The sequence below is a fragment of the Chiloscyllium punctatum genome, chromosome 40 (genome assembly GCF_047496795.1).
Source record: "Chiloscyllium punctatum isolate Juve2018m chromosome 40, sChiPun1.3, whole genome shotgun sequence".
Lineage (NCBI taxonomy): Eukaryota > Metazoa > Chordata > Chondrichthyes > Orectolobiformes > Hemiscylliidae > Chiloscyllium > Chiloscyllium punctatum.
In genome coordinates, this window is record NC_092778.1 from 15,345,283 (window position 1) to 15,353,883 (window position 8,601).

The following is an 8,601-nucleotide window of genomic DNA, read 5'->3' on the forward strand; positions in this document are numbered from 1 at the left end:
ATATTCATGTTTATGTACCTATCCAAATGTCTTTTAAATGGTGTAGTTGTATTTGCATCTACCACCTCCTTTGGCAGTTCGTTCTATAAATTCTCCACTCTGTGTGAAAAAGTTGTCCCTCAGGACCCTTTTATATCTTTCTCCTCTCAGATTAAACCTATGCCCTCTGTTTTGAACTCTCCTACCTTAGGGAAAAGACTTTGGCTCTTCACATTATCCATGCCTCTCATGATAATATAAACTTCTATAAGGTCACCCCTCAGCCTCTTACACTCCAGGAAAAAAAGTCTCAGCCTGTGCAGTCTCTCCTCATAACTCAGACCCTCCGGTCTTCGTAATGTCGTGGTAAATCTTTTTTGTATGTTTTCAGTTTAATAACGTCCTTCCTATAGCAGGGCGATCAGAATTATATGCAGTACTCCAAAAGTGCCCACGGTGGCACAGTGATTAGCACTGCTGCCTCACAGCGCCATGAGACCTGGGTTCAATTCCCGCCTCAGGTGACTGACTGTGTGGAGTTTGCACGTTCTCCCCGTGTCTGCGTGGGTTTCCTCCGGGTGCTCCGGTTTCCTCCCACAGTCCAAAGATGTGCAGGTCAGGTGAATTGGCCATGCTAAATTGCCCGCAGTGTTAGGTAAGGGGTAGATGTAGATGTAGGGGTATGGGTGGCTTACGCTTCGGCGGGACAGTGTGGACTTGTTGGGCCGAAGGGCCTGTTTCCACACTGTAAGTAATCTAATCTAATCTAATCTAAATCACACAAACTAGCTGATTACTGGAAGCCCAATCATGTGGCTTGTTAGAACTGTTAACTACTGTCAAATGACTCAAATCTTTCGAATTTGAGTATTTTTTTCCCTTAAGGGAAATAAAGTATTAACTGGGTTCTAAAAGATGGATAATACAGATTAATTTTAGACCATGGACTAGCTGAGACATGATGCTAGGTATTCCTGTGCCATTTGGAAATGTCAGGACACTTTAAGTATCTTGGGGGAACCACTTGTGTTGGAAGGTTCTCCAGCAGTCTGAGCTTGACTTGTGGAGCATCAGATAAGTAAAGAATTTTCTTAATTGTACGCTCCAAGGAGGTGGCCACCCTGCACACCTCACATACAATCACACTATCTGGCCATGCTCCGGTATTAGACATTCTAATAGCTGGTATTTTGAAGCTCACATTGTTTCCAAGAATGTAGCACCGCCTAAGTGAAGGTCTGGATTTACAAATTGTGTAGTCGAGACTATTGCACATCCATTATATCCAGGATCCAGCTTTCCTATAGGAGATGCAATCTGACTCAAGTGTTGCAAGCTTATATCAAACTGCAGGCTCTCCTAAGCGAAGAGCTACTCAGTAATACGTTCAATGCTAGACATTTGGATGCTGCCTGCAACTCTATGATCAGCCACAGGTTAATCACCAACCCCAAGCCCAATTTAGGAGACTTATCAAATTCTACCCCTTTCCTAAATTTATCAACAGTCCACATGCATTTTACGCTGATAATTTGTTGAAAGTATCTGATATTTAAAATGGATATTCGTGGCAATATTGACAAGGAAATGATTTACAAGGATGTTGCCAGGGTTGGAGGATTTGAGCTATAGGGAGAGGCTGAACAGGCTGGGGCTGTTTTCCCTGGAGCGTCGAAGGCTGAGGGGTGACCTTATAGAGTTTTGCAAAATTATGAGGGGCATGGATAGGATAAGTAGACAAAGTCTTTTCCCTGGGGTCGGGGAGTCCAGAACTAGAGGGCATAGGTTTAGAGTGAGAGGGGAAAGATATAAAAGAGACCTAAGGGGCAAGATTTTCACACAGAGGGTGGTACGTATATGGGATGAGCTGTCAAAGGATGTGGTGGAGGCTGGTACAATTGCAACATTTAAAAGGCATTTGGATGGGTATATGAATAGGAAGGGTTTGTAGGGATATGGGCAGGTGCTGGCAGATGGGACTAGATTGGGTTGGGATATCTGGTCAGCAGGGACGGGTTGGACCGAAGGGTCTGTTTCCATGCTGTACATCTCTCTGACTCTATCTCTGGAATTCAGTACTTTGCTTCCATGATTGGACTAAGGTGGTAATGAGTTCAGGAGGCATATGGGGCCAATGGAACCCAATTTGAGCACTAGTATACAGATTATTGCTGAGTAAGTGGTTTTGATCGAATTGTTAACAACCCTATCAATTTGCCTATGATTGAGAGTAGACTGATGGAACAGTAAATGACTGAGCTGGATTTGACTAGTTGTTTTTTGTGGACAGGGCATACCTGAGCACCACTCCCATCACCTCAAACAACTAGAGTTACTTGCTCTCAGCTTGATTGCAGCCTTTTAATGAACCAGAATGATGGTCCTTCAGGGTCGATTGAAAAAATATTTAAGACATTCTGTGGTTAAAAGTTGCTGGACATTCAGGAAATCTTAGTTTCAGATTTCCTCTCTACAACTCCATCCTCTGCACTAAACACATTTTGAACCCATGACCATCTGATTCATCGACAAATCCTGCTATTGTACTGACAGGTTTGACTATGACATTTTTGCATACAAGGATGGAAAGGCCTAGCAGGAGCCACATAGAAACTTCTTACAAAATGGTTCCTTCCCTGTGTGCACTAATAATTGATATATTTGTTGTTTTTAATTTTATATCCTAGAATATAGTCCTGCAAATTCAACTGTTTTCTTGATATCGAAATTGATGGAGTCTTTTATCTTTTATATATTCCTATATTATAGAATTAACATTTGATATTTTACGAAAATGAAAACACAAATGGCATTTGGGTTATCAATTGTAATATCATCTCCCTAAAAGCTGGCATAGGAAGTGAGAATATCATACCATGCATCTTGGCCAAGTTCAATGCTGTGCACCAGCCTTAATCATCACTAATGGCAATGTGACCCATGAAGGTAACACTTCTAAAGGTTGATATGTCAATATGCCTCTATAAATATAAATCACTCGGTGACCATCTGCAAGAAGCATCCTTGCATCAAACTGATATTTCCAATGATCTTTTCAAAAAGAAAAAGTTAAAATCCAAAAGCGTGCTTTCTTTTCTGACCCAGCAACCTGCCCCCAGCCTGAGAACCTCCACGTGAATTACTTTTGGAAGCTTCGGCATGTTTTGCTGATCATCAAACCCCAGAAGGTCAAGAATTCAATGGCACGTAGCTGTTCAATTTCTGGCATTTTGAGACATGTTCTTCACCAACATCACCTTCCTCCATACATTAATATTCTGGTATCAGATAGAGGGTAAGGCATGACTGGCCTGAGGGTGTAATGACAACAGAGACTGAATAAAGAAGGGCATGTGAATGTGTAGTGAGAACATAAATAAAGAATATAAGAAATAGGAGCAGGAATAGACCAAATGGCCTGTTAAGCCTTTTCCACAATTTAATAGCATCATGATCACTCTTTGGCTTTTACTGTACTTTTCTCTTGTTCAGTCCCCATACCTCATGATTCCCTGAGAGACCAAACATCAATCCATTTCAGCCTTTAATATATTCAATGACTGAACATCCACAGCCCAAAAAAAGTGAATAAATGCTTCCTCACCACCTAATAATTAACCTTCTATCATCAGGTTTGCTCCCCAATGGCTAGGTGTCTACCCTATCAAGTCCCTACAAAATTCAGTACGTTTCAATGAAATCCAAATCTAATTAGTACTGATGTCGAGGAAGATGAATTCTTGGAATACATGCAAAATGGTTTCTGCAGCAGATGCTGCAGAACCAACTAATGGATAGGTTATTTTTGATCTAGTAATGTGCAATAAAAAAAAGGACTGATTCCTAATAGTTTTGTATAGAAGCTTTTTGGGAAGAATGAACATAATATGATGGAATTTTCCATTAACTTTGAAAATGATGTAATTCATTCAGAAACTAGGGACTTACATCTCAACAAACTGATAAGGTATGAGTGTCATGATTCACTGGGATAGCACACTGTGTTCCAAGAAAAACCAGCAATATGATATATGAAACAGTGGGAGCTTTATTAAGGGGTGTTCACTCTGTCGGCAGCGAGGTTAGATTAAGCTAGTTACCAATTGCACTCCAAAAGTGACAGTCCACCAATCCACGTAAATACACAACATGAATCATCACAAAAGTTGAAGGCTTTAAAGTATGTACACAAAATTCCAAATTTACCTGATCTTCAGATCCAGGTTGATAGAAAGCACACACCAGGTTTCTGTGCTTATAAATGACTATTTATTACAAGTAATTAGACTCTAACACCAGGTAAACAATAGCAGACCACTGGTATAGAACGCCACAAATCTGAAATATTCACCTTCGAGACACACACACATACCAGGAAAGATGGTTGGAGGAAAGCTGTGAGGCTGTTCAGTGCCTTGCTGAGATGTTCCTTATGATTCCGATGCTGGTCAGAATATTGCTTTTCAGTCATCTTTCTCCAGATGTTTCCACTAGTTCGCAAGAGACACAAGGTTGCTGATTTATCAGTTAAAAGTCACAACTGAAGGAAAGCTGAACTGGTGTTCTTCAGGTTTAAAATAGGTTTTGACTGCAGAGAACCGAGAAACAGCTTCTGTGCTGATGGACAGCAAAACACTTCTCTCTATCTTGTGCCCATCACCAAGGTGTTCAGTTACCTGAGGACCAATTGGCAGGCAAATGGCACTAGTCCATAGACACCAAACAACTTCCGTTGCCATACTGTTGCATCTATACAAATCCCCTTGGTTCTGATTCTTCCGTAATAACTTCAGTTATTGTCTGTCCAAAAAACTGTTTAAACTATATTTGCCATGAGTGTTGGGTTACTTACTTTTCAAAATGCAGCAACCAGTTTTGTTTATTTTTGTAAACTTGTAAAAATGTTAAATTTCTAATAAAAATATCTATTTAAAAAATGCAGCAACCCCTTAAAACACGGGTTTTAAAATAATTCTTCCTCACTTCAGACCACAATTTTAGAAAAACTCAAAAACAAAGATCTTTACAGAGAAAAATGTGGCGATGGTATTATTGGAAAATTGCATTAAAAGACATGATGGCAGACAGGCAATGGCTAACATTTAAAGAACTAATACAGAGTTTACAACAAAAATAGATTCCTTGAATGCGAAATAACCAGTACGGAAAATCTTCCAATAATATTAATGAAAGGAATCAAGATCGTATTAATCAAAGAAAGATGTGTTAAAGTTACCCATAAAATGGTAAGCACAAGGATTTTTAAAATTCTTTCGTGAGATGTGAGCATCAGTGACTGGACCAGCATTTACTGTCCATCCATAACTTCTCTTTTGGAAAGCTGAAGTACATTTGGTATAAGTACCTTACAGTGCTGTTAGGAAGTAGTCAATGGTGAGTTGTTGCACAGTATCCTGTAGACAGTACAAACTGTTGCCACTATGTAACAGTGGTGGAGGGAATGAATGTTGAAGGTGTTAGATTGGATTTCAGTCAATCAAGCTGCATCATCCTGGTTGGTGTCAAGCATCTTATGAGCTGCACTCACCCAGGCAAGCGCACAGAATTCAATCACACTCATGACCTGTGCTCTGTGGATGGTGGACAAGCTTTGGGGAGTCAAGAGGTGAGTTACTCACCACTGAAATCCCTAGTCTCTGACCTGGTGTATTAGCCATGGTATATTTCACTTTTTAAAAAGTATAGTAATCCTTTCCATAATACTGCATTTTTAAAATCAGCTCTTTTCCGATTTCAGTTTAGAATCAAAAGTACAGAAAAATAACAAGAAAGATCTGTCCACAAATGCAAATACGTTATGCAAAAAAGGAGCGACAGACAGAAAATGGGGGATTATAGATCCGTTTGCCAAACATCTGTCATAAGGAAGTGCTATGGTATATATCAAAAAATGACAAGGGGACAGTCGACAAATCATATGAGAATTGGACACAGCCATCATGGATACATAAAGGGAAATCACCTTGAAAAAACCTGTTAGCAGTTTTTTGAAGATGTAACTATCAGAATTGATAAACAGAAACAGCTGGATGTGGTATATTTAGATTTTTAGAAAACTTTTCATAAGGTCGCACAAAGAAGGTTACTAAACATAATTATAGTGTGCAGAATTTGGGGAGAATATACTGGTATGGATTGAAAATCGATTAATGCTCTGAAAACAGAGAGTAGGAATGTATAGGTCATTCTCAGGTTAGCAGGCTGTGACATGTGGAGTACTCCAAGCATCAGTACTTGGACCCCACTATTCACGATTCATAGCAATAGATTGGACCTGGCGATTGAATGTAATACTTCCAGGTTGGCAGATTACACCAAACTAGAGGGAAGTTAGAATTGTGAAATGGATACAAAAACACCTCAAGGGAACTTGGAGAGGCTGTCAATAGGCAAAGAAATAGCGGATGGAACACAATGTGGAGAAATGTGAGGTTACGCACTCTGTGAAAATAATACAGCATATACAGAGTATTTCTTAAATGGCAAAAGACCGGAAAATGTTGAACTTTGAAGGAATGTTGGCCTTTGACAAGGAGATTTGAACTCAGGAGTAAAGATGTCTTCCTACTGTACAATTATATAGTGCTTTATGAGACCTCAGTTGCGTGCAAGTTTGATCTCCTCAAGTACAGGCATGTGGATTGGCCATAGAGGAAGTGCAATGAATATTCACGCTTTAATTCCTGGAAGAAAAGATAGTCCTATGTAGAAAAATTCGACAGACCACGTCCTTAGTCTCTGCACTTTAGAAGAATGGGAGGTGATCTCATTCAAACTTACAGAATTTTTTGAACAAAGAACAGAAATTTCTGGCAAAACTCAGCAGCTCTGACAGCATCAAGGGTCCCAGGAGTCACTGGATCTGAAATGTTAACACTGTTTTTCTCTCTTCAGAAACTGCCAGACCTGCAGAGTTTCACCAGAAATTTGTTTTTGTTTGTTTCAGATTGCCAGCATCCACATTTATTATCTATCAAATGCTTACATTACTCATCAGGATAGATGCTGGAAGGATGCTTTCTTGGCTGAGGTGGCTACAATCAGCAGACAATGCCTAACAGCAGGCCATTTAGGATTGAATTGTGGAGGAGTGTCTTTATCCGAGGACGGTGAATCTTTGGAACACTTTGGCCAGAAGGCCGTGGAGGTTCATTGAGTAGGCTGAAGACTGAGATCGATAAGAGTTTGACATGTGAAAAACAAAAAGGGAAAAAGGGATGATGCAGGAAAATAAGGTTGGAGATCAGTCATTACATTGGATAGTGGAATGGGCTCATGAGATCACCTCTCATTTTTCTAAACCTCAATGAAATCGGCTCAACTTACTCAACCCTTTCAGGAATGAATGTTGAGAAATGTCACTGCAAGAGCAGCATGCATAAGTATGGGTATTCTCTGGCATCTTGCTCAACATGAAAACCACAGTTTGGTTGTGGTTTTCTGTATGAAATGACAGGAGGTTGTCTTGTAAAATAGATAATTCATTAATGGTATTTGATTTAAAGGGAACAGCCTGGACCAAGGCTCAAAAACTAGTCAGTCCAATAGAATGAAGTTTTCTTCTATCTAACTTATGGTTGACATAAGGTAAATGTGTCCCTGAAGGTCTTGTTACCCAACTTACTTACTTCAACTTACACCACCCACTGAAACATCCTTCTCCAATGCTTCCAAAACATTTCACTTTTACAATAACAACTGCTCAAAGAAAATACAAAACTTTTTTTTCAAGTGACCCTGCAATTTTCCTGCAGCAGGTTGTCCATAACAGTGTTCAGGAGACTAATGTGTCTAGTTCCTATGAGTCACCAGGGTGATCCTGACAGATTGCCTGATGCTGGTTGCAAATGTCTTTGGTGAGTTTGGGCAGTTTCAAACCATCTCTAACTAGCCAGGAAGGGGCCACAGCACCAAACTGGCAGAGAATTATCTCACTTACAGGTGTCATCACTTATTTCTTTTACTCAGAAGTGCTATCGCACACTGCTGAGTGACTTGCCCACCAAAACAATTGTGATGTCTTTATTTTGAATTTTTTTAAACTACTGCCAGAAATCACCAAGTAGCCAATTAAATAGTTACCAGCAAAGCCCATTATGGACAATGCAAGCCATCAAAAGTGAGGGGGAAGTAGGGTGAGAGGGAAAGAAGTGAATCAAAATGGCGTTGGAGTTTAAGGGAACTTTTTCAGGTAATTTTTATTTGTAAACTTCTAACCACCACGAGTAAAATCACTCGTGGAGCCAACCTAATAGCTTCAAGCAACACCTATTATGGGGAATGCAAGCTATCAAAAGTGAGGGAGAGGGAAGAGACTAATCAAAATGGAGATGGAGGGGGAAACACTTACAGGTAATTAACTGTTGCTGGAGATGGGAAAACAACCGTCACTGATGATGATCATGGAGGTGATGATCAGTCACACCAGCTGCAGAATTAAACACGTTTCACTTTTTCGAGAGAATGAAAATGAATTGGGGAAATATATGAACTGGATTTACATTTCACAGTAGACACCTGCTTTGACCTGTCTCTCTCAGGAATCAGCCCGTTGAGCTAAAGCCCATGGCGCGCAGTTCGCCCCCCGGCCTGACCTCACTC

General features: G+C 40.1%; 1 long non-coding RNA gene across 1 annotated transcript; it reads right to left on the reverse strand.

The window, feature by feature from the left end:
- Positions 1-4,007: 4,007 nt before the first annotated feature.
- On the reverse strand, positions 4,008-8,577 carry LOC140464373 (uncharacterized). Its single transcript, XR_011954916.1, has 2 exons — positions 8,351-8,577; positions 4,008-6,683 (listed from the first exon to the last, which is right to left on the reverse strand). It is a non-coding gene; the product is annotated as an uncharacterized lncRNA (long non-coding RNA).
- Between the last annotated feature and the right edge of the window lie 24 nt (positions 8,578-8,601).